Below are 25829 nucleotides of genomic sequence, written 5' to 3'. Positions count from 1 at the left end.
GTCTGAGAGGTGGTTCTGCCATGCCCGGCAGGTGATTCCGGAGTGATCCCCAAGTGGTTCTGGCATAGCCGGCAGGTGATTTTGCAGGTCCGGCTATGGTTCCGGCGAGTCGAGCCTGTGGTTCCGGCATGTCCGGCAGGTGGTTCCGGCATGCCCGGAAGGTGATTCCGGAGTGTCCGGCATGTGGTTCTGGCACCTCTGAGAGGTGGTTACGGCATGCCAGGCACGTGATACCGGAGTGTTCGCCAAGTGGTTCTGCCGTAGCCGGCAGGTTATTTTGCATGTACGGCAATGGTTCCGGCGAGTCGAGCAGGTGGTTCCGGCATGTCCGGCAGGTGGTTCCGGCATGTCCAGCACGTGGTTCCAGCATGCCCGGCAGGTGATTCCGGAGTGTCCGGCATGTGGTTCTGGCACCTCTGAGAGGTGGTTCCGGCATGCCCGGCAGGTGATACCGGAGTCTCCGGCATTTGGTTCTGGCACCTCTGAGAGGTGGTTCCGGAATGCCTGGCCTGTGATTCCTGAGTGTCTGCCGAGTGGTTCTGGCGTAGCCGGCAGTTGATTTTGGCGTGTCCACTAGCTGGTTCTGGGGAGTGGATCAGCTGCTTCCGGCATACTCGGCAGGTGGTACCGGCGTGTCCAGAACATGGTTCTGGCAAGTCTGAGAGGTGGTTCCAGCATGCCCGGCAGGTGGATGCGGAGTGTCTGCCGAGTGGTTCTGACGTAGCCGGCAGGTGATTCTGTCGTGTCCAGCAGGTGGTTCTGGGGAGTGGATCAGGTGGTTCCGGCATACTCGGCAGGTGGTACCGGCGTGTCCGGAACATGGTTCTGGCAAGTCGGAGAGGTGGTTCCGGCATGCCCGAGAGGTGATTCCGGAGTGTTTGTCAAGTGGTTCTGGCGTAGCCGGCAGGTCATTTTGCATGTCCGGCGGTGGTTCCGGCGAGTCGAGCCTGTGGTTCCGGCGTAGCCGGCAGTTGATTTTGGCGTGTCCACTAGGTGGTTCTGGGTAGTGGAGCAGCTGGTTCCGGCACGCCCGACAGGTGATTCCGGAGCGTCCGACAAGTGTTTCTGGCGTACCCGGCAGGTGATTTTCGCCTGTCCGACAGGTGCATCTTGCGAGTCGAGCAGGTGGCTGAGGCATGCTCAGCTGGTGCTTCCGGCGTCTCCGGCACGTGGTTCTGGTGTGTCTGAGAGCTGGTTCTGGCATCTCCGGCAGATGATTCTGGAGTGTCCACCAAGTGGTTCTGGTAGACCTGGCAGGTGATTTTGGCGTGTCAGGAAGTTGGTTCCGGCTAGTTGAGCAGGTGGATCAGGCGTGCTCGCCAGGGGGTTCAGGCGGGTCTGGCAGGTGGTTTCGGTCTGCTCTGGGAGTGGTTCCGGCATCTCAGGCTCATGGTTCTGGCATGTCTGAGAGGTGGTTCCGGCCGGCCCGACAGGTGTTTCCATGGCGTGCGCCAAGTGGTTCTAGCATAGCTGGCAGGTGATGTTGGCGTGACCGGCAGGTGGTTCCAGCAAGCCCGGCAGGTGATTCCGAAGATTTCACCAAATGGCTGTGGCGTAGCCGGCAGGTGGTTTTGGCGTGTCCAGCAGGTGGTTTTGGCGAGTCGAGCAGGTGGTTCTGGCGTGCTCGGCATGTGCTTCCGGTGTCATTGGCATGTGGTTCCGGCACGTCTGAGAGTTGGTTCCGGCATGCCCGACAGGTGATTCCGGAGTGTCCGGCATGTGGTTCTGGCACCTCTGAGAGGTGGTTCCGGCATGCCCGGCAGGTGATTCCGGAGTGTCCGGCATGTGGTTCTGGCACCTCTGAGAGGTGGTTCCGGCATGCCCGGCAGGTGGTTCCGGAGTGTCTGCCGAGTGGTTCTGGCGTAGCCGGCAGGTGATTTTGGCGTGTCCAGCAGGTGGTTTTGGCGAGTCGAGCAGGTGGTTCTGGCGTGCTCGGCATGTGCTTCCGGTGTCATTGGCATGTGGTTCCAGCATGTCTGAGAGGTGGTTCCGACATGCCCGGCAGGTGGTTCCGGAGAGTCTGCCGAGTGGTTCTGGAGCCAGCCCGGCAGGTGCTTCCGAAGAGTTCACCAAATGGTTGTGGCGTAGCCGGCAGGTTATTTTGGCGTGTCAGGAAGGTGGTTCCGGCTAGTTGAGCAGGTGGATCAGGCATGCTCGCCAGTGGGTTCAGGCGGGTCTGGCAGGTGGTTTCGGTTTGTTCGGGGAGTGGTTCCGGGATCTCAGGCACATGGTTCTGGCACGTCTGAGAGGTGGTTCCTGCCGGCCAGAGAGGTGTTTCCGGAGTGTCCGCCAAGTGGTTCTGGGGTAGCTGAAAGGTGATGTTGGCGTGACCGGCAGGTGGTTCCAGCCAGCCCGGCAGGTGATTCCGGAGTGTCTGCCGTGTGGTTCTGCCGTAGCTGGCAGGTGATTTTGGCGTGTCCAGCAGGTGGTTCCGGCGAGCTCGGCCGGTGGTAAAAGCGTGTCCGGAACATGGTTCTGGCACGTCTGAGAGATGGTTCCGGCATGCCCGGCAGGTGATTCGGGAGTGTCCGGCATGTGGTTCTGGCACCTCTGAGAGGTGGTTCTGGCATGCCCCGCAGGTGATTCCGCAGTGTCCGGCATGTGGTTCTGGCACCTCTGAGAGGTGGTTCCAGCATGCCCCGCAGGTGATTCCGGAGTGTCCGGCATGTGGTTCTGGCACCTCTGAGAGGTGTTTCCGGAATGCCCGGCAGGTGGTTCCGGAGTGTCTGCCGAGTGGTTCTGGCGTAGACGGCAGGTGATTCTGGCGTGTCCACTAGGTGGTTCTGGGGAGTGGATCAGCTGGTTCCGGCATACTCGGCAGGTGGTACCGGCGTGTCCGGAACATGGTTCTGGCAAGTCTGAGAGGTGGTTCCGGCATGCCCGACGGGTGATTCCGGAGTGTTCGCCAAGTGGTTCTGGCGTAGCCGGCAGGTCATTTTGCATGTCCGGCGGTGGTTCCGGCGAGTCAAGCCGGTGGTTCCGGCGTATCCAGCAGTTGTTTCCGGTCTGTCCGGCAGGTGGTTCTGGCGTGACCGGCACGAGGTTCTGGCACGTCTGAGAGTTGGTTCCGGCATGCCCGACAGGTGATTCTGGAGTGTCCGCCACGTGGTTCTGGCGTACCCGGCAGGTTATTTTGGCGTGTCTGGCAGGTTTTTCTTGCAAGTCGAGCATTTGGCTCAGGCATGCTCAGCAGGTGCTTCCGGCGTGTCTGGCACGTGTTTCTGGTGTGTCTGAGAGCTGGTTCTGGCATGTCCGGCAGATGATTCCTTAGTGTCCACCAAGTGGTTGTGGCATACCCGGCAGGTGATTTTAGCGTGTCAGGTAGGTGGTTCGGCGAGTCCAGTAGGTGGTTCTGGCGTGCTCGGCAGGTGGTTCAGGCGTGTCCGGCAGGTGGTTCCGGCATGCCCGGCAGGTGATACCGGAGTCTCCTGCATTTGGTTCTGGCACCTCTGAGAGTTGGTTCCGGAATGCCTGGCATGTGTTTCCGGAGTGTCTGCCGAGTGGTTCTGGCGTAGCCGGCAGGTGATTTTGGCTTGTCCAGCAGGTGGTTTTGGTGAGTCGATCAGGTGGTTCTGGCGTGCTCGGCAGGTGCTTCCGGTGTCATTGGCATCTGGTTCCGGCATGTCTGAGAGGTGGTTCCGCCATGCCCGGCAGGTGATTCCGGAGTGTTCGCCAAGTGGTTCTGGCGTAGCCGGCAGGTGATTTTGACGTGTCAGGAAGGTGGTTCCGGCTAGTTGAGCAGGTGGATCAGGCGTGCTCGCCAGTGGGTTCAGGCGGGTCTGGCAGGTGGTTTCGGTCTGTTCGGGGTGTGGTTCCGGCATCTCAGGCACATGGTTCTGGCACGTCTGATAGGTGGTTCCGGCCGGCCCGACAGGTGTTTCCATGGTGTCCGCCAAGTGGTTCTGGCATAGCTGGCAGGTGATGTTGGCGTGACCGGCAGGTGGTTCCAGCCAGCCCGGCAGGTGATTCCGAAGTGTTCACCAAATGGTTGTGGCGTAGCCGGAAGGTGATTTTGGCGTGTGCAGCAGGTGGTTTTGGCGAGTCGAGCAGGTGGTTGTGGCGTGCTCGGCAGGTGCTTCCGGTGTCATTGGCATGCGGTTCCGGCATGTCTGAGAGGTGGTTCCGCCATGCCCGGCAGGTGATTCCGGAGTGATCCCCAAGTGGTTCTGGCATAGCCGGCAGGTGATTTTGCAGGTCCGGCTATGGTTCCGGCGAGTCGAGCCTGTGGTTCCGGCATGTCCGGCAGGTGGTTCCGGCATGCCCGGAAGGTGATTCCGGAGTGTCCGGCATGTGGTTCTGGCACCTCTGAGAGGTGGTTACGGCATGCCAGGCACGTGATACCGGAGTGTTCGCCAAGTGGTTCTGCCGTAGCCGGCAGGTTATTTTGCATGTACGGCAATGGTTCCGGCGAGTCGAGCAGGTGGTTCCGGCATGTCCGGCAGGTGGTTCCGGCATGTCCAGCACGTGGTTCCAGCATGCCCGGCAGGTGATTCCGGAGTGTCCGGCATGTGGTTCTGGCACCTCTGAGAGGTGGTTCCGGCATGCCCGGCAGGTGATACCGGAGTCTCCGGCATTTGGTTCTGGCACCTCTGAGAGGTGGTTCCGGAATGCCTGGCCTGTGATTCCTGAGTGTCTGCCGAGTGGTTCTGGCGTAGCCGGCAGTTGATTTTGGCGTGTCCACTAGCTGGTTCTGGGGAGTGGATCAGCTGCTTCCGGCATACTCGGCAGGTGGTACCGGCGTGTCCAGAACATGGTTCTGGCAAGTCTGAGAGGTGGTTCCAGCATGCCCGGCAGGTGGATGCGGAGTGTCTGCCGAGTGGTTCTGACGTAGCCGGCAGGTGATTCTGTCGTGTCCAGCAGGTGGTTCTGGGGAGTGGATCAGGTGGTTCCGGCATACTCGGCAGGTGGTACCGGCGTGTCCGGAACATGGTTCTGGCAAGTCGGAGAGGTGGTTCCGGCATGCCCGAGAGGTGATTCCGGAGTGTTTGTCAAGTGGTTCTGGCGTAGCCGGCAGGTCATTTTGCATGTCCGGCGGTGGTTCCGGCGAGTCGAGCCTGTGGTTCCGGCGTAGCCGGCAGTTGATTTTGGCGTGTCCACTAGGTGGTTCTGGGTAGTGGAGCAGCTGGTTCCGGCACGCCCGACAGGTGATTCCGGAGCGTCCGACAAGTGTTTCTGGCGTACCCGGCAGGTGACTTTGGCATGTCCGACAGGTGTTTCTTGCGAGTCGAGCAGGTGGCTCAGGCATGCTCAGCTGGTGCTTCCGTCGTCTCTGGCACGTGGTTCTGGTGAGTCTGAGAGCTGGTTCTGGCATGTCCGGCAGATGATTCCGTAGTGTCCACCAAGTGGTTCTGGTAGACCTGGCAGGTGATTTTGGCGTGTCAGGAAGGTGGTTCCGGCTAGTTGAGCAGGTGGATCAGGCGTGCTCGCCAGTGGGTTCAGGCGGGTCTGGCAGGTGGTTTCGGTCTGTTCGGGGAGTGGTTCCGGCATCTCAGGCTCATGGTTCTGTCAAGTCTGAGAGGTGGTTCCGGCCGGCTCGACAGGTGTTTCCATGGTGTCCGCCAAGTTGTTCTGGCATAGCTGGCAGGTGATGTTGGCGTGACCAGCAGGTGGTTCCAGCAAGCCCGGCAGGTGATTCCGAAGAGTTCACCAAATGGGTGTGGCGTAGCCGGCAGGTGATTTTGGCGTGTCCAGCAGGTGGTTCCGGCGAGCTCGGCAGGTGGTACCAGCGTGTCCGGAACATGGTTCTGGCAAGTCTGAGAGATGGTTCCGGCATGCCAGTCAGGTGATTCTGGAGTGTCCGGCATGTGGTTGTGGCACCTCTGAGAGGTGGTTCCGGCATGCCCGGCAGGTGATTCCGGAGTGTCTGGCATGTGGTTCTGGCACCTCTGAGAGGTGGTTCCGGCATGCCCGGCAGGTGGTTCCGGCATGCCCGGCAGGTGATTCCGGAGTGTCCGGCATGTGGTTCTGGCACCTCTGAGAGGTGGTTCCGGCATGCCCGTCAGGTGATACCGGAGTGTTCGCCAAGTGGTTCTGGCATAGCCGGCAGGTGATTTTGCATGTCCGGCAATGGTCCCGGCGAGTCGAGCCGGTGGTTCCGGAATGTCCGGCAGGTGGTTCCGGCATGTCCGGCAGGTGGTTCCGGCATGTCCAGCACGTGGTTCCAGCATGCCCTGCAGGTGATTCCGGAGTTTCCGGCATGTGGTTCTGGCAGCTCTGAGAGGTGGTTCCGGAATGCCTGGCCTGTGATTCCGGAGTGTCTGCCGAGTGGTTCTGGCGTAGCCGGCAGTTGATTTTGGCGTGTCCACTAGGTGGTTCTGGGGAGTGGATCAGCTGGTTCCGGCATACTCGGCTGGTGGTACCGGCGTGTCCAGAACATGGTTCTGGCAAGTCTGAGAGGTGGTTCCGGCACGCCCGACAGGTGATTCCGGAGCGTCCGCCAAGTGTTTCTGGCGTACCCGGCAGGTGATTTTCGCCTGTCCGACAGGTGCATCTTGCGAGTCGAGCAGGTGGCTGAGGCATGCTCAGCTGGTGCTTCCGGCGTCTCCGGCACGTGGTTCTGGTGTGTCTGAGAGCTGGTTCTGGCATCTCCGGCAGATGATTCTGGAGTGTCCACCAAGTGGTTCTGGTAGACCTGGCAGGTGATTTTGGCGTGTCAGGAAGTTGGTTCCGGCTAGTTGAGCAGGTGGATCAGGCGTGCTCGCCAGGGGGTTCAGGCGGGTCTGGCAGGTGGTTTCGGTCTGCTCTGGGAGTGGTTCCGGCATCTCAGGCTCATGGTTCTGGCATGTCTGAGAGGTGGTTCCGGCCGGCCCGACAGGTGTTTCCATGGCGTGCGCCAAGTGGTTCTAGCATAGCTGGCAGGTGATGTTGGCGTGACCGGCAGGTGGTTCCAGCAAGCCCGGCAGGTGATTCCGAAGATTTCACCAAATGGCTGTGGCGTAGCCGGCAGGTGGTTTTGGCGTGTCCAGCAGGTGGTTTTGGCGAGTCGAGCAGGTGGTTCTGGCGTGCTCGGCATGTGCTTCCGGTGTCATTGGCATGTGGTTCCGGCACGTCTGAGAGTTGGTTCCGGCATGCCCGACAGGTGATTCCGGAGTGTCCGGCATGTGGTTCTGGCACCTCTGAGAGGTGGTTCCGGCATGCCCGGCAGGTGATTCCGGAGTGTCCGGCATGTGGTTCTGGCACCTCTGAGAGGTGGTTCCGGCATGCCCGGCAGGTGGTTACGGAGTGTCTGCCGAGTGGTTCTGGCGTAGCCGGCAGGTGATTTTGGCGTGTCCAGCAGGTGGTTTTGGCGAGTCGAGCAGGTGGTTCTGGCGTGCTCGGCATGTGCTTCCGGTGTCATTGGCATGTGGTTCCAGCATGTCTGAGAGGTGGTTCCGACATGCCCGGCAGGTGGTTCCGGAGAGTCTGCCGAGTGGTTCTGGAGCCAGCCCGGCAGGTGCTTCCGAAGAGTTCACCAAATGGTTGTGGCGTAGCCGGCAGGTTATTTTGGCGTGTCAGGAAGGTGGTTCCGGCTAGTTGAGCAGGTGGATCAGGCATGCTCGCCAGTGGGTTCAGGCGGGTCTGGCAGGTGGTTTCGGTTTGTTCGGGGAGTGGTTCCGGGATCTCAGGCACATGGTTCTGGCACGTCTGAGAGGTGGTTCCTGCCGGCCAGAGAGGTGTTTCCGGAGTGTCCGCCAAGTGGTTCTGGGGTAGCTGAAAGGTGATGTTGGCGTGACCGGCAGGTGGTTCCAGCCAGCCCGGCAGGTGATTCCGGAGTGTCTGCCGTGTGGTTCTGCCGTAGCTGGCAGGTGATTTTGGCGTGTCCAGCAGGTGGTTCCGGCGAGCTCGGCCGGTGGTAAAAGCGTGTCCGGAACATGGTTCTGGCACGTCTGAGAGATGGTTCCGGCATGCCCGGCAGGTGATTCGGGAGTGTCCGGCATGTGGTTCTGGCACCTCTGAGAGGTGGTTCTGGCATGCCCCGCAGGTGATTCCGCAGTGTCCGGCATGTGGTTCTGGCACCTCTGAGAGGTGGTTCCAGCATGCCCCGCAGGTGATTCCGGAGTGTCCGGCATGTGGTTCTGGCACCTCTGAGAGGTGTTTCCGGAATGCCCGGCAGGTGGTTCCGGAGTGTCTGCCGAGTGGTTCTGGCGTAGACGGCAGGTGATTCTGGCGTGTCCACTAGGTGGATCTGGGGAGTGGATCAGCTGGTTCCGGCATACTCGGCAGGTGGTACCGGCGTGTCCAGAACATGGTTCTGGCAAGTCTGAGAGGAGGTTCTGGCACGCCCGACAGGTGATTCCGGAGCCTCCGCCAAGTGTTTCTGGCGTACCAGGCAGGTGATTTTCGCCTGTCCGACAGGTGTTTCTTGCGAGTCGAGCCGGTGGCTCAGGCATGCTCAGCTGGTGCTTCCGGCGTCTCTGGCACGTGGTTCTGGTGTGTCTGAGAGCTGGTTCTGGCATGTCCGGCAGATGATTCCGGAGTGTCCACCATGTGGTTCTGGTAGACCTGGCAGGTGATTTTGGCGTGTCAGGAAGGTGGTTCCGGCCAGTTGAGCAGGTGGATCAGGCGTGCTCGGCTGGTGGTTCAGGCGGGTCTGTTAGGTGGTTTCGGTCTGTTCGGGGTGTGGTTCCGGCATCTCAGGCACATGGTTCTGGCACGTCTGATAGGTGGTTCCGGCCGGCCCGACAGGTGTTTCCGGAGTGTCCGCCAAGTGGTTCTGGCATAGCTGGCAGGTGATGTTGGCGTGACCAGCAGGTGGTTCCAGCCAGCCCGGCAGGTGATTCCGAAGTGTTCACCAAATGGTTGTGGCGTAGCCGGAAGGTGATTTTGTCGTGTGCAGCAGGTGGTTTTGGCGAGTCGAGCAGGTGGTTCTGGCGTGCTCTGCAGGTGCTTCCGGTGTCATTGGCATGTGGTTCCGGCATGTCTGAGAGGTGGTTCCGCCATGCCCGGCAGGTGATTCCGGAGTGTTCGCCAAGTGGTTCTGGCATAGCCGGCAGGTGATTTTGCATGTCCGGCAATGGTTCCGGCGAGTCGGGCCGGTGGTTCCGGAATGTCCGGCAGGTGGTTCCGGCATGCCCGGCAGGTGATTCCGGAGTGTCCGGCATGTGGTTCTGGCACCTCTGAGAGGTGGTTCCGGCATGCCAGTCAGGTGATACCGGAGTGTTCGCCAAGTGGTTCTGGCGTAGCCGGCAGGTGATTTTACATGTCTGGCAATATTTCCAGCGAGTCGAGCCGGTGGTTCCGGAATGTCCGGCTGGTGGTTCCGGCATGTCCGGCAGGTGGTTCCGGCATGTCCAGCACGTGGTTCCAGCATGCCCGGCAGGTGATTCCGGAGTGTCCAGCATGTGGTTCTGGCAGCTCTGAGAGGTGGTTCCGGAATGCCTGGCCTGTGATTCCAGAGTGTCTGCCGAGTGGTTCTGGCGTAGCCGGCAGTTGATTTTGGCGTGTCCACTAGGTGGTTCTGGGGAGTGGATCAGCTGGTTCCGGCATACTCGGCAGGTGGTACCGGCGTGTCCAGAACATGGTTCTGGCAAGTCTGAGAGGTGGTTCCGGCACGCCCGACAGGTGATTCCGGAGCGTCCGCCAAGTGTTTCTGGCGTACCCGGCAGGTGATTTTCGCCTGTCCGACAGGTGTATCTTGCGAGTCGAGCAGGTGGCTGAGGCATGCTCAGCTGGTGCTTCCGGCGTCTCTGGCACGTGGTTCTGGTGTGCCTGAGAGCTGGTTCTGGCATCTCCGGCAGATGATTCCGGAGTGTCCACCAAGTGGTTCTGGTAGACCTGGCAGGTGATTTTGGCGTGTCAGGAAGTTGGTTCCGGCTAGTTGAGCAGGTGGATCAGGCGTGCTCGCCAGGGGGTTCAGGCGGGTCTGGCAGGTGGTTTCGGTCTGTTCGGGGAGTGGTTCCGGCATCTCAGGCACATGGTTCTGGCACGTCTGAGAGGTGGTTGCGGCCGGCCCGACAGGTGTTTCTGGAGTGTCCGCCAAGTGGTTCTGGCGTAGCTGAAAGGTGATGTTGGCGTGACCGGCAGGTGGTTCCAGAAAGCCCGGCAGGTGATTCCGGAGTGTCTGCCGAGTGGTTCTGGCATAGCCGACAGGTGATTTTGGCTTGTCCAGCGGTTGGTTTTGGCGAGTCGAGAAGGTGGTTCTGTCATGCTCGGCAGGTGCTTCTGGTGTCATTGGCATGTGGTTCCGGCATGTCTGAGAGGTGGTTCCGCCATCTCAGGCAGGTGATTCCGGAGTGTTCGCCAAGTGGTTCTGGCGTAGCCGGCAGGTGATTTTGCATGTCCGGCAATGGTTCCGGCGAGTCGAGCCGGAGGTTCTGGCATGTCCAGCAGGTGGTTCTGGCATGCCCGGCAGGTGATTCCGGAGTGTCCGGCATGTGCTTCTGGCAACTCTGAGAGGTGGTTCCGGCATGCCCGGCAGGTGATACCGGAGTGTCCAGCATTTGGTTCTGGCACCTGTGAGAGGTGGTTCCGGAATGCCCGGCATGTGATTCCGGAGTGTCTGCCGAGTGGTTCTGGCGTAGCCGGCATGTGATTTTGGCGTGTCCAGCAGGTGGTTCCGGCGAGCTCGGCAGGTGGTTCCGGCATGTCCGGAACATGGTTCTGGCACGTCTGAGAGATGGTTCCGGCATGCCCGGCAGGTGATTCCGGAGTGTCCGGTTTGTGGTTCTGGCACCTCTGAGAGGTGGTTCCGGCATGCCCGGCAGTTGGTTACGGAGTGTCTGCCGAGTGCTTCTGGCGTAGCCGGCAGGTGATTCTGGCGTATCCAGCAGGTGGTTCTGGGGAGTGGATCAGGTTGTTCCGGACTACTCGGCAGGTGGTACCGGCGTGTCCGGAACATGGTTCTGGCAAGTCTGAGAGGTGGTTGTGGCATGCCCGACAGGTGATTCCGGAGTGTTCGCCAAGTGGTTCTGGTGTAGCTGGCAGGTCATTTTGCATGTCCGGTGGTGGTTCCGGCGAGTCGAGCCGGTGGTTCCGGCGTTTCCAACAGGTGTTTCCGGTCTGTCCGGCAGGTGGTTCTGGCGTGACCGACACGAGGTTCTGGCACGTATGAGAGTTGATTCCGGCATGCCCGAAAGGTGATTCCGGAGTGTCCGGCATGTGGTTCTGGCACCTCTGAGAGGTGGTTCCGGCATGCCCGGCAGGTGATTCCGGAGTGTCCGGCATGTGGTTCTGGCACCTCTGAGAGGTGGTTCCGGCATGCCCGGCAGGTGGTTCCGGAGTGTCTGCCGAGTGGTTCTGGCGTAGCCGGCAGGTGATTTTGGCGTGTCCAGCAGGTGGTTTTGGCGAGTCGAGCAGGTGGTTCTGGCGTGCTCGGCAGGTGCTTCCGGTGTCATTGGCATCTGGTTCCGGCATGTCTGAGAGGTGGTTCCGCCATGCCCGGCAGGTGATTCCGGAGTGTTCGCCAAGTGGTTCTGGCGTAGCCGGCAGGTGATTTTGCATGTCCGGCAATGGTTCCGGCGAGTCGAGCCTGTGGTTCCGGCATGTCCGGCAGGTGGTTCCGGCATGCCCGGAAGGTGATTCCGGAGTGTCCGGTTTGTGGTTCTGGCACCTCTGAGAGGTGGTTCCGGCATGCCCGGCAGTTGGTTACGGAGTGTCTGCCGAGTGCTTCTGGCGTAGCCGGCAGGTGATTCTGGCGTATCCAGCAGGTGGTTCTGGGGAGTGGATCAGGTTGTTCCGGACTACTCGGCAGGTGGTACCGGCGTGTCCGGAACATGGTTCTGGCAAGTCTGAGAGGTGGTTGTGGCATGCCCGACAGGTGATTCCGGAGTGTTCGCCAAGTGGTTCTGGTGTAGCTGGCAGGTCATTTTGCATGTCCGGTGGTGGTTCCGGCGAGTCGAGCCGGTGGTTCCGGCGTTTCCAACAGGTGTTTCCGGTCTGTCCGGCAGGTGGTTCTGGCGTGACCGACACGAGGTTCTGGCACGTATGAGAGTTGATTCCGGCATGCCCGAAAGGTGATTCCGGAGTGTCCGGCATGTGGTTCTGGCACCTCTGAGAGGTGGTTCCGGCATGCCCGGCAGGTGATTCCGGAGTGTCCGGCATGTGGTTCTGGCACCTCTGAGAGGTGGTTCCGGCATGCCCGGCAGGTGGTTCCGGAGTGTCTGCCGAGTGGTTCTGGCGTAGCCGGCAGGTGATTTTGGCGTGTCCAGCAGGTGGTTTTGGCGAGTCGAGCAGGTGGTTCTGGCGTGCTCGGCAGGTGCTTCCGGTGTCATTGGCATCTGGTTCCGGCATGTCTGAGAGGTGGTTCCGCCATGCCCGGCAGGTGATTCCGGAGTGTTCGCCAAGTGGTTCTGGCGTAGCCGGCAGGTGATTTTGCATGTCCGGCAATGGTTCCGGCGAGTCGAGCCTGTGGTTCCGGCATGTCCGGCAGGTGGTTCCGGCATGCCCGGAAGGTGATTCCGGAGTGTCCGGCATGTGGTTCTGGCACCTCTGAGAGGTGGTTACGGCATGCCAGGCACGTGATACCGGAGTGTTCGCCAAGTGGTTCTGCCGTAGCCGGCAGGTTATTTTGCATGTCCGGCAATGGTTCCGGCGAGTCGAGCCGGTGGTTCCGGAATGTCCGGCAGGTGGTTCCGGCATGTCCGGCAGGTGGTTCCGGCATGTCCAGCACGTGGTTCCAGCATGCCCGGCAGGTGATTCCGGAGTGTCCGGCATGTGGTTCTGGCACCTCTGAGAGGTGGTTCCGGCATGCCCGGCAGGTGATACCGGAGTCTCCGGCATTTGGTTCTGGCACCTCTGAGAGGTGGTTCCGGAATGCCTGGCCTGTGATTCCTGAGTGTCTGCCGAGTGGTTCTGGCGTAGCCGGCAGTTGATTTTGGAGTGTGCACTAGCTGGTTCTGGGGAGTGGATCAGCTGCTTCCGGCATACTCGGCAGGTGGTACCGGCGTGTCCAGAACATGGTTCTGGCAAGTCTGAGAGGTGGTTCCGGCATGCCCGGCAGGTGGATGCGGAGTGTCTGCCGAGTGGTTCTGACGTAGCCGGCAGGTGATTCTGTCGTGTCCAGCAGGTGGTTCTGGGGAGTGGATCAGGTGGTTCCGGCATACTCGGCAGGTGGTACCGGCGTGTCCGGAACATGGTTCTGGCAAGTCGGAGAGGTGGTTCCGGCATGCCCGAGAGGTGATTCCGGAGTGTTTGCCAAGTGGTTCTGGCGTAGCCGGCAGGTCATTTTGCATGTCCGGCGGTGGTTCCGGCGAGTCGAGCCTGTGGTTCCGGCGTAGCCGGCAGTTGATTTTGGCGTGTCCACTAGGTGGTTCTGGGGAGTGGAGCAGCTGGTTCCGGCACGCCCGACAGGTGATTCCGGAGCGTCCGACAAGTGTTTCTGGCGTACCCGGCAGGTGACTTTGGCATGTCCGACAGGTGTTTCTTGCGAGTCGAGCAGGTGGCTCAGGCATGCTCAGCTGGTGCTTCCGTCGTCTCTGGCACGTGGTTCTGGTGAGTCTGAGAGCTGGTTCTGGCATGTCCGGCAGATGATTCCGTAGTGTCCACCAAGTGGTTCTGGTAGACCTGGCAGGTGATTTTGGCGTGTCAGGAAGGTGGTTCCGGCTAGTTGAGCAGGTGGATCAGGCGTGCTCGCCAGTGGGTTCAGGCGGGTCTGGCAGGTGGTTTCGGTCTGTTCGGGGAGTGGTTCCGGCATCTCAGGCTCATGGTTCCGTCAAGTCTGAGAGGTGGTTCCGGCCGGCTCGACAGGTGTTTCCATGGTGTCCGCCAAGTTGTTCTGGCATAGCTGGCAGGTGATGTTGGCGTGACCAGCAGGTGGTTCCAGCAAGCCCGGCAGGTGATTCCGAAGAGTTCAACAAATGGGTGTGGCGTAGCCGGCAGGTGATTTTGGCGTGTCCAGCAGGTGGTTCCGGCGAGCTCGGCAGGTGGTACCAGCGTGTCCAGAACATGGTTCTGGCAAGTCTGAGAGGTGGTTCCGGCACGCCCGACAGGTGATTCCGGAGCGTCCGACAAGTGTTTCTGGCGTACCCGGCAGGTGATTTTCGCTTGTCCGACAGGTGTATCTTGTGAGTCGAGCAGGTGGCTGAGGCATGCTCAGCTGGTGCTTCCGTCGTCTCTGGCACGTGGTTCTGGTGTGTCTGAGAGCTGGTTCTGGCATGTCCGGCAGATGATTCCGGAGTGTCCACCAAGTGGTTCTGGTAGACCTGGCAGGTGATTTTGGCGTGTCAGGAAGGTGGTTCCGGCTAGTTGAGCAGGTGGATCAGGCGTGCTCGCCAGTGGGTTCAGGCGGGTCTGGCAGGTGGTTTCGGTCTGTTCGGGGAGTGGTTCCGGCATCTCAGGCTCATGGTTCTGTCAAGTCTGAGAGGTGGTTCCGGCCGGCTCTACAGGTGTTTCCATGGTGTCCGCCAAGTTGTTCTGGCATAGCTGGCAGGTGATGTTGGCGTGACCAGCAGGTGGTTCCAGCAAGCCCGGCAGGTGATTCCGAAGAGTTCACCAAATGGGTGTGGCGTAGCCGGCAGGTGATTTTGGCGTGTCCAGCAGGTGGTTCCGGCGAGCTCGGCAGGTGGTACCAGCGTGTCCGGAACATGGTTCTGGCAAGTCTGAGAGATGGTTCCGGCATGCCAGTCAGGTGATTCTGGAGTGTCCGGCATGTGGTTGTGGCACCTCTGAGAGGTGGTTCCGGCATGCCCGGCAGGTGATTCCGGAGTGTCTGGCATGTGGTTCTGGCACCTCTGAGAGGTGGTTCCGGCATGCCCGGCAGGTGGTTCCGGCATGCCCGGCAGGTGATTCCGGAGTGTCCGGCATGTGGTTCTGGCACCTCTGAGAGGTGGTTCCGGCATGCCCGTCAGGTGATACCGGAGTGTTCGCCAAGTGGTTCTGGCATAGCCGGCAGGTGATTTTGCATGTCCGGCAATGGTTCCGGCGAGTCGAGCCGGTGGTTCCGGAATGTCCGGCAGGTGGTTCCGGCATGTCCGGCAGGTGGTTCCGGCATGTCCAGCACGTGGTTCCAGCATGCCCTGCAGGTGATTCCGGAGTGTCCGGCATGTGGTTCTGGCAGCTCTGAGAGGTGGTTCCGGAATGCCTGGCCTGTGATTCCGGAGTGTCTGCCGAGTGGTTCTGGCGTAGCCGGCAGTTGATTTTGGCGTGTCCACTAGGTGGTTCTGTGGAGTGGATCAGCTGGTTCCGGCATACTCGGCTGGTGGTACCGGCGTGTCCAGAACATGGTTCTGGCAAGTCTGAGAGGTGGTTCCGGCACGTCCGACAGGTGATTCCGGAGCGTCCGCCAAGTGTTTCTGGCGTACCCGGCAGGTGATTTTCGCCTGTCCGACAGGTGCATCTTGCGAGTCGAGCAGGTGGCTGAGGCATGCTCAGCTGGTGCTTCCGGCGTCTCCGGCACGTGGTTCTGGTGTGTCTGAGAGCTGGTTCTGGCATCTCCGGCAGATGATTCCGGAGTGTCCACCAAGTGGTTCTTGTATACCTGGCAGGTGATTTTGGCGTGTCAGGAAGTTGGTTCCGGCTAGTTGAGCAGGTGGATCAGGCGTGCTCGCCAGGGGGTTCAGGCGGGTCTGGCAGGTGGTTTCGGTCTGCTCTGGGAGTGGTTCCGGCATCTCAGGCTCATGGTTCTGGCATGTCTGAGAGGTGGTTCCGGCCGGCCCGACAGGTGTTTCCATGGCGTGCGCCAAGTGGTTCTAGCATAGCTGGCAGGTGATGTTGGCGTGACCGGCAGGTGGTTCCAGCAAGCCCGGCAGGTGATTCCGAAGATTTCACCAAATGGCTGTGGCGTAGCCGGCAGGTGGTTTTGGCGTGTCCAGCAGGTGGTTTTGGCGAGTCGAGCAGGTGGTTCTGGCGTGCTCGGCATGTGCTTCCGGTGTCATTGGCATGTGGTTCCGGCACGTCTGAGAGTTGGTTCCGGCATGCCCGACAGGTGATTCCGGAGTGTCCGGCATGTGGTTCTGGCACCTCTGAGAGGTGGTTCCGGCATGCCCGGCAGGTGATTCCGGAGTGTCCGGCATGTGGTTCTGGCACCTCTGAGAGGTGGTTCCGGCATGCCCGGCAGGTGGTTACGGAGTGTCTGCCGAGTGGTTCTGGCGTAGCCGGCAGGTGATTTTGGCGTGTCCAGCAGGTGGTTTTGGCGAGTCGAGCAGGTGGTTCTGGCGTGCTCGGCATGTGCTTCCGGTGTCATTGGCATGTGGTTCCAGCATGTCTGAGAGGTGGTTCCGACATGCCCGGCAGGTGGTTCCGGAGAGTCTGCCGAGTGGTTCTGGAGCCAGCCCGGCAGGTGCTTCCGAAGAGTTCACCAAATGGTTGTGGCGTAGCCGGCAGGTTATTTTGGCGTGTCAGGAAGGTGGTTCCGGCTAGTTGAGCAGGTGGATCAGGCATGCTCGCCAGTGGGTTCAGGCGGGTCTGGCAGGTGGTTTCGGTTTGTTCGGGGAGTGGTTCCGGGATCTCAGGCCCATGGTTCTGGCACGTCTGAGAGGTGGTTCCTGCCGGCCAGAGAGGTGTTTCCGGAGTGTCCGCCAAGTGGTTCTGGGGTAGCTGAAAGGTGATGTTGGCGTGACCGGCAGGTGGTTCCAGCCAGCCCGGCAGGTGATTCCGGAGTGTCTGCCGTGTGGTTCTGCCATAGCTGGCAGGTGATTTTGGCGTGTCCAGCAGGTGGTTCCGGCGAGCTCGGCCGGTGGTACCAGCGTGTCCGGAACATGGTTCTGGCACGTCTGAGAGATGGTTCCGGCATGCCCGGCAGGTGATTCGGGAGTGTCCGGCATGTGGTTCTGGCACCTCTGAGAGGTGGTTCTGGCATGCCCCGCAGGTGATTCCGCAGTGTCCGGCATGTGGTTCTGGCACCTCTGAGATGTGGTTCCGGCATGCCCCGCAGGTGATTCCGGAGTGTCCAGCATGTGGTTCTGGCACCTCTGAGAGGTGTTTCCGGAATGCCCGGCAGGTGGTTCCGGAGTGTCTGCCGAGTGGTTCTGGCGTAGACGGCAGGTGATTCTGGCGTGTCCACTAGGTGGTTCTGGGGAGTGGATCAGCTGGTTCCGGCATACTCGGCAGGTGGTACCGGCGTGTCCAGAACATGGTTCTGGCAAGTCTGAGAGGAGGTTCTGGCACGCCCGACAGGTGATTCCGGAGCCTCCGCCAAGTGTTTCTGGCGTACCAGGCAGGTGATTTTGGCATGTCCGACAGGTGTTTCTTGCGAGTCGAGCCGGTGGCTCAGGCATGCTCAGCTGGTGCTTCCGGCGTCTCTGGCACGTGGTTCTGGTGTGTCTGAGATCTGGTTCTGGCATGTCCGGCAGATGATTCCGGAGTGTCCACCATGTGGTTCTGGTAGACCTGGCAGGTGATTTTGGCGTGTCAGGAAGGTGGTTCCGGCTAGTTGAGCAGGTGGATCAGGCGTGCTCGGCCGGTGGTTCAGGCGGGTCTGTCAGGTGGTTTCGGTCTGTTCGGGGTGTGGTTCCGGCATCTCAGGCACATGGTTCTGGCACGTCTGATAGGTGGTTCCGGCCGGCCCGACAGGTGTTTCCGGAGTGTCCGCCAAGTGGTTCTGGCATAGCTGGCAGGTGATGTTGGCGTGACCGGCAGGTGGTTCCAGCCAGCCCGGCAGGTGATTCCGAAGTGTTCACCAAATGGTTGTGGCGTAGCCGGAAGGTGATTTTGTCGTGTGCAGCAGGTGGTTTTGGCGAGTCGAGCAGGTGTTTCTGGCGTGCTCTGCAGGTGCTTCCGGTGTCATTGGCATGTGGTTCCGGCATGTCTGAGAGGTGGTTCCGCCATGCCCGGCAGGTGATTCCGGAGTGTTCGCCAAGTGGTTCTGGCATAGCCGGCAGGTGATTTTGCATGTCCGGCAATGGTTCCGGCGAGTCGGGCCGGTGGTTCCGGAATGTCCGGCAGGTGGTTCCGGCATGCCCGGCAGGTGATTCCGGAGTGTCCGGCATGTGGTTCTGGCACCTCTGAGAGGTGGTTCCGGCATGCCAGTCAGGTGATACCGGAGTGTTCGCCAAGTGGTTCTGGCGTAGCCGGCAGGTGATTTTACATGTCTGGCAATATTTCCGGCGAGTCGAGCCGGTGGTTCCGGAATGTCCGGCTGGTGGTTCCGGCATGTCCGGCAGGTGGTTCCGGCATGTCCAGCACGTGGTTCCAGCATGCCCGGCAGGTGATTCCGGAGTGTCCGGCATGTGGTTCTGGCAGCTCTGAGAGGTGGTTCCGGAATGCCTGGCCTGTGATTCCAGAGTGTCTGCCGAGTGGTTCTGGCGTAGCCGGCAGTTGATTTTGGCGTGTCCACTAGGTGGTTCTGTGGAGTGGATCAGCTGGTTCCGGCATACTCGGCAGGTGGTACCGGCGTGTCCAGAACATGGTTCTGGCAAGTCTGAGAGGTGGTTCCGGCACTCCCGACAGGTGATTCCGGAGCGTCCGCCAACTGTTTCTGGCGTACCCGGCAGGTGATTTTCGCCTGTCCGACAGGTGTATCTTGCGAGTCGAGCAGGTGGCTGAGGCATGCTCAGCTGGTGCTTCCGGCGTCTCTGGCACGTGGTTCTGGTGTGCCTGAGAGCTGGTTCTGGCATCTCCGGCAGATGATTCCGGAGTGTCCACCAAGTGGTTCTGGTAGACCTGGCAGGTGATTTTGGCATGTCAGGAAGGTGGTTCCGGCTAGTTGAGCAGGTGGATCAGGCGTGCTCGCCAGGTGGTTCAGGCGGGTCTGGCAGGTGGTTTCGGTCTGTTCGGGGAGTGGTTCCGGCATCTCAGGCACATGGTTCTGGCACGTCTGAGAGGTGGTTGCGGCCGGCCCGACAGGTGTTTCTGGAGTGTCCGCCAAGTGGTTCTGGCGTAGCTGAAAGGTGATGTTGGCGTGACCGGCAGGTGGTTCCAGAAAGCCCGGCAGGTGATTCCGGAGTGTCTGCCGAGTGGTTCTGGCATAGCCGACAGGTGATTTTGGCTTGTCCAGCGGTTGGTTTTGGCGAGTCGAGAAGGTGGTTCTGTCATGCTCGGCAGGTGCTTCTGGTGTCATTGGCATGTGGTTCCGGCATGTCTGAGAGGTGGTTCCGCCATCTCAGGCAGGTGATTCCGGAGTGTTCGCCAAGTGGTTCTGGCGTAGCCGGCAGGTGATTTTGCATGTCCGGCAATGGTTCCGGCGAGTCGAGCCGGAGGTTCTGGCATGTCCAGCAGGTGGTTCTGGCATGCCCGGCAGGTGACTCCGGAGTGTCCGGCATGTGCTTCTGGCAACTCTGAGAGGTGGTTCCGGCATGCCCGGCAGGTGATTCCGGAGTGATCCCCAAGTGGTTCTGGCATAGCCGGCAGGTGATTTTGCAGGTCCGGCTATGGTTCCGGCGAGTCGAGCCTGTGGTTCCGGCATGTCCGGCAGGTGGTTCCGGCATGCCCGGAAGGTGATTCCGGAGTGTCCGGCATGTGGTTCTGGCACCTCTGAGAGGTGGTTACGGCATGCCAGGCACGTGATACCGGAGTGTTCGCCAAGTGGTTCTGCCGTAGCCGGCAGGTTATTTTGCATGTACGGCAATGGTTCCGGCGAGTCGAGCAGGTGGTTCCGGCATGTCCGGCAGGTGGTTCCGGCATGTCCAGCACGTGGTTCCAGCATGCCCGGCAGGTGATTCCGGAGTGTCTGGCATGTGGTTCTGGCACCTCTGAGAGGTGGTTCCGGCATGCCCGGCAGGTGATACCGGAGTCTCCGGCATTTGGTTCTGGCACCTCTGAGAGGTGGTTCCGGAATGCCTGGCCTGTGATTCCTGAGTGTCTGCCGAGTGGTTCTGGCGTAGCCGGCAGTTGATTTTGGCGTGTCCACTAGCTGGTTCTGGGGAGTGGATCAGCTGCTTCCGGCATACTCGGCAGGTGGTACCGGCGTGTCCAGAACATGGTTCTGGCAAGTCTGAGAGGTGGTTCCAGCATGCCCGGCAGGTGGATGCGGAGTGTCTGCCGAGTGGTTCTGACGTAGCCGGCAGGTGATTCTGTCGTGTCCAGCAGGTGGTTCTGGGGAGTGGATCAGGTGGTTCCGGCATACTCGGCAGGTGGTACCGGCGTGTCCGGAACATGGTTCTGGCAAGTCGGAGAGGTGGTTCCGGCATGCCCGAGAGGTGATTCCGGAGTGTTTGTCAAGTGGTTCTGGCGTAGCCGGCAGGTCATTTTGCATGTCCGGCGGTGGTTCCGGCGAGTCGAGCCTGTGGTTCCGGCGTAGCCGGCAGTTGATTTTGGCGTGTCCACTAGGTGGTTCTGGGTAGTGGAGCAGCTGGTTCCGGCACGCCCGACAGGTGATTCCGGAGCGTCCGACAAGTGTTTCTGGCGTACCCGGCAGGTGATTTTCGCCTGTCCGACAGGTGCATCTTGCGAGTCGAGCAGGTGGCTGAGGCATGCTCAGCTGGTGCTTCCGGCGTCTCCGGCACGTGGTTCTGGTGTGTCTGAGAGCTGGTTCTGGCATCTCCGGCAGATGATTCTGGAGTGTCCACCAAGTGGTTCTGGTAGACCTGGCAGGTGATTTTGGCGTGTCAGGAAGTTGGTTCCGGCTAGTTGAGCAGGTGGATCAGGCGTGCTCGCCAGGGGGTTCAGGCGGGTCTGGCAGGTGGTTTCGGTCTGCTCTGGGAGTGGTTCCGGCATCTCAGGCTCATGGTTCTGGCATGTCTGAGAGGTGGTTCCGGCCGGCCCGACAGGTGTTTCCATGGCGTGCGCCAAGTGGTTCTAGCATAGCTGGCAGGTGATGTTGGCGTGACCGGCAGGTGGTTCCAGCAAGCCCGGCAGGTGATTCCGAAGATTTCACCAAATGGCTGTGGCGTAGCCGGCAGGTGGTTTTGGCGTGTCCAGCAGGTGGTTTTGGCGAGTCGAGCAGGTGGTTCTGGCGTGCTCGGCATGTGCTTCCGGTGTCATTGGCATGTGGTTCCGGCACGTCTGAGAGTTGGTTCCGGCATGCCCGACAGGTGATTCCGGAGTGTCCGGCATGTGGTTCTGGCACCTCTGAGAGGTGGTTCCGGCATGCCCGGCAGGTGATTCCGGAGTGTCCGGCATGTGGTTCTGGCACCTCTGAGAGGTGGTTCCGGCATGCCCGGCAGGTGGTTACGGAGTGTCTGCCGAGTGGTTCTGGCGTAGCCGGCAGGTGATTTTGGCGTGTCCAGCAGGTGGTTTTGGCGAGTCAAGCAGGTGGTTCTGGCGTGCTCGGCATGTGCTTCCGGTGTCATTGGCATGTGGTTCCAGCATGTCTGAGAGGTGGTTCCGACATGCCCGGCAGGTGGTTCCGGAGAGTCTGCCGAGTGGTTCTGGAGCCAGCCCGGCAGGTGCTTCCGAAGAGTTCACCAAATGGTTGTGGCGTAGCCGGCAGGTTATTTTGGCGTGTCAGGAAGGTGGTTCCGGCTAGTTGAGCAGGTGGATCAGGCATGCTCGCCAGTGGGTTCAGGCGGGTCTGGCAGGTGGTTTCGGTTTGTTCGGGGAGTGGTTCCGGGATCTCAGGCACATGGTTCTGGCACGTCTGAGAGGTGGTTCCTGCCGGCCAGAGAGGTGTTTCCGGAGTGTCCGCCAAGTGGTTCTGGGGTAGCTGAAAGGTGATGTTGGCGTGACCGGCAGGTGGTTCCAGCCAGCCCGGCAGGTGATTCCGGAGTGTCTGCCGTGTGGTTCTGCCGTAGCTGGCAGGTGATTTTGGCGTGTCCAGCAGGTGGTTCCGGCGAGCTCGGCCGGTGGTAAAAGCGTGTCCGGAACATGGTTCTGGCACGTCTGAGAGATGGTTCCGGCATGCCCGGCAGGTGATTCGGGAGTGTCCGGCATGTGGTTCTGGCACCTCTGAGAGGTGGTTCTGGCATGCCCCGCAGGTGATTCCGCAGTGTCCGGCATGTGGTTCTGGCACCTCTGAGAGGTGGTTCCAGCATGCCCCGCAGGTGATTCCGGAGTGTCCGGCATGTGGGTCTGGCACCTCTGAGAGGTGTTTCCGGAATGCCCGGCAGGTGGTTCCGGAGTGTCTGCCGAGTGGTTCTGGCGTAGACGGCAGGTGATTCTGGCGTGTCCACTAGGTGGTTCTGGGGAGTGGATCAGCTGGTTCCGGCATACTCGGCAGGTGGTACCGGCGTGTCCGGAACATGGTTCTGGCAAGTCTGAGAGGTGGTTCCGGCATGCCCGACGGGTGATTCCGGAGTGTTCGCCAAGTGGTTCTGGCGTAGCCGGCAGGTCATTTTGCATGTCCGGCGGTGGTTCCGGCGAGTCAAGCCGGTGGTTCCGGCGTATCCAGCAGTTGTTTCCGGTCTGTCCGGCAGGTGGTTCTGGCGTGACCGGCACGAGGTTCTGGCACGTCTGAGAGTTGGTTCCGGCATGCCCGACAGGTGATTCTGGAGTGTCCGCCACGTGGTTCTGGCGTACCCGGCAGGTTATTTTGGCGTGTCTGGCAGGTTTTTCTTGCAAGTCGAGCATTTGGCTCAGGCATGCTCAGCAGGTGCTTCCGGCGTGTCTGGCACGTGTTTCTGGTGTGTCTGAGAGCTGGTTCTGGCATGTCCGGCAGATGATTCCTTAGTGTCCACCAAGTGGTTGTGGCATACCCGGCAGGTGATTTTAGCGTGTCAGGTAGGTGGTTCGGCGAGTCCAGTAGGTGGTTCTGGCGTGCTCGGCAGGTGGTTCAGGCGTGTCCGGCAGGTGGTTCCGGCATGCCCGGCAGGTGATACCGGAGTCTCCTGCATTTGGTTCTGGCACCTCTGAGAGTTGGTTCCGGAATGCCTGGCATGTGTTTCCGGAGTGTCTGCCGAGTGGTTCTGGCGTAGCCGGCAGGTGATTTTGGCTTGTCCAGCAGGTGGTTTTGGTGAGTCGATCAGGTGGTTCTGGCGTGCTCGGCAGGTGCTTCCGGTGTCATTGGCATCTGGTTCCGGCATGTCTGAGAGGTGGTTCCGCCATGCCCGGCAGGTGATTCCGGAGTGTTCGCCAAGTGGTTCTGGCGTAGCCGGCAGGTGATTTTGACGTGTCAGGAAGGTGGTTCCGGCTAGTTGAGCAGGTGGATCAGGCGTGCTCGCCAGTGGGTTCAGGCGAGTCTGGCAGGTGGTTTCGGTCTGTTCGGGGTGTGGTTCCGGCATCTCAGGCACATGGTTCTGGCACGTCTGATAGGTGGTTCCGGCCGGCCCGACAGGTGTTTCCATGGTGTCCGCCAAGTTGTTCTGGCATAGCTGGCAGGTGATGTTGGCGTGACCGGCAGGTGGTTCCAGCCAGCCCGGCAGGTGATTCCGAAGTGTTCACCAAATGGTTGTGGCGTAGCCGGAAGGTGATTTTGGCGTGTGCAGCAGGTGGTTTTGGCGAGTCGAGCAGGTGGTTGTGGCGTGCTCGGCAGGTGCTTCCGGTGTCATTGGCATGCGGTTCCGGCATGTCTGAGAGGTGGTTCCGCCATGCCCGGCAGGTGATTCCGGAGTGATCCCCAAGTGGTTCTGGCATAGCCGGCAGGTGATTTTGCAGGTCCGGCTATGGTTCCGGCGAGTCGAGCCTGTGGTTCCGGCATGTCCGGCAGGTGGTTCCGGCATGCCCGGAAGGTGATTCCGGAGTGTCCGGCATGTGGTTCTGGCACCTCTGAGAGGTGGTTACGGCATGCCAGGCACGTGATACCGGAGTGTTCGCCAAGTGGTTCTGCCGTAGCCGGCAGGTTATTTTGCATGTACGGCAATGGTTCCGGCGAGTCGAGCAGGTGGTTCCGGCATGTCCGGCAGGTGGTTCCGGCATGTCCAGCACGTGGTTCCAGCATGCCCGGCAGGTGATTCCGGAGTGTCCGGCATGTGGTTCTGGCACCTCTGAGAGGTGGTTCCGGCATGCCCGGCAGGTGATACCGGAGTCTCCGGCATTTGGTTCTGGCACCTCTGAGAGGTGGTTCCGGAATGCCTGGCCTGTGATTCCTGAGTGTCTGCCGAGTGGTTCTGGCGTAGCCGGCAGTTGATTTTGGCGTGTCCACTAGCTGGTTCTGGGGAGTGGATCAGCTGCTTCCGGCATACTCGGCAGGTGGTACCGGCGTGTCCAGAACATGGTTCTGGCAAGTCTGAGAGGTGGTTCCAGCATGCCCGGCAGGTGGATGCGGAGTGTCTGCCGAGTGGTTCTGACGTAGCCGGCAGGTGATTCTGTCGTGTCCAGCAGGTGGTTCTGGGGAGTGGATCAGGTGGTTCCGGCATACTCGGCAGGTGGTACCGGCGTGTCCGGAACATGGTTCTGGCAAGTCGGAGAGGTGGTTCCGGCATGCCCGAGAGGTGATTCCGGAGTGTTTGTCAAGTGGTTCTGGCGTAGCCGGCAGGTCATTTTGCATGTCCGGCGGTGGTTCCGGCGAGTCGAGCCTGTGGTTCCGGCGTAGCCGGCAGTTGATTTTGGCGTGTCCACTAGGTGGTTCTGGGGAGTGGAGCAGCTGGTTCCGGCACGCCCGACAGGTGATTCCGGAGCGTCCGACAAGTGTTTCTGGCGTACCCGGCAGGTGACTTTGGCATGTCCGACAGGTGTTTCTTGCGAGTCGAGCAGGTGGCTCAGGCATGCTCAGCTGGTGCTTCCGTCGTCTCTGGCACGTGGTTCTGGTGAGTCTGAGAGCTGGTTCTGGCATGTCCGGCAGATGATTCCGTAGTGTCCACCAAGTGGTTCTGGTAGACCTGGCAGGTGATTTTGGCGTGTCAGGAAGGTGGTTCCGGCTAGTTGAGCAGGTGGATCAGGCGTGCTCGCCAGTGGGTTCAGGCGGGTCTGGCAGGTGGTTTCGGTCTGTTCGGGGAGTGGTTCCGGCATCTCAGGCTCATGGTTCTGTCAAGTCTGAGAGGTGGTTCCGGCCGGCTCGACAGGTGTTTCCATGGTGTCCGCCAAGTTGTTCTGGCATAGCTGGCAGGTGATGTTGGCGTGACCAGCAGGTGGTTCCAGCAAGCCCGGCAGGTGATTCCGAAGAGTTCACCAAATGGGTGTGGCGTAGCCGGCAGGTGATTTTGGCGTGTCCAGCAGGTGGTTCCGGCGAGCTCGGCAGGTGGTACCAGCGTGTCCGGAACATGGTTCTGGCAAGTCTGAGAGATGGTTCCGGCATGCCAGTCAGGTGATTCTGGAGTGTCCGGCATGTGGTTGTGGCACCTCTGAGAGGTGGTTCCGGCATGCCCGGCAGGTGATTCCGGAGTGTCTGGCATGTGGTTCTGGCACCTCTGAGAGGTGGTTCCGGCATGCCCGGCAGGTGGTTCCGGCATGCCCGTCAGGTGATACCGGAGTGTTCGCCAAGTGGTTCTGGCATAGCCGGCAGGTGATTTTGCATGTCCGGCAATGGTCCCGGCGAGTCGAGCCGGTGGTTCCGGAATGTCCGGCAGGTGGTTCCGGCATGTCCGGCAGGTGGTTCCGGCATGTCCAGCACGTGGTTCCAGCATGCCCTGCAGGTGATTCCGGAGTTTCCGGCATGTGGTTCTGGCAGCTCTGAGAGGTGGTTCCGGAATGCCTGGCCTGTGATTCCGGAGTGTCTGCCGAGTGGTTCTGGCGTAGCCGGCAGTTGATTTTGGCGTGTCCACTAGGTGGTTCTGGGGAGTGGATCAGCTGGTTCCGGCATACTCGGCTGGTGGTACCGGCGTGTCCAGAACATGGTTCTGGCAAGTCTGAGAGGTGGTTCCGGCACGCCCGACAGGTGATTCCGGAGCGTCCGCCAAGTGTTTCTGGCGTACCCGGCAGGTGATTTTCGCCTGTCCGACAGGTGCATCTTGCGAGTCGAGCAGGTGGCTGAGGCATGCTCAGCTGGTGCTTCCGGCGTCTCCGGCACGTGGTTCTGGTGTGTCTGAGAGCTGGTTCTGGCATCTCCGGCAGATGATTCTGGAGTGTCCACCAAGTGGTTCTGGTAGACCTGGCAGGTGATTTTGGCGTGTCAGGAAGTTGGTTCCGGCTAGTTGAGCAGGTGGATCAGGCGTGCTCGCCAGGGGGTTCAGGCGGGTCTGGCAGGTGGTTTCGGTCTGCTCTGGGAGTGGTTCCGGCATCTCAGGCTC

The sequence above is a fragment of the Equus caballus genome, chromosome 23 (genome assembly GCF_041296265.1).
Source record: "Equus caballus isolate H_3958 breed thoroughbred chromosome 23, TB-T2T, whole genome shotgun sequence".
Classification (NCBI taxonomy): Eukaryota; Metazoa; Chordata; class Mammalia; order Perissodactyla; family Equidae; genus Equus; species Equus caballus.
This window is presented reverse-complemented; position numbering follows the sequence as displayed.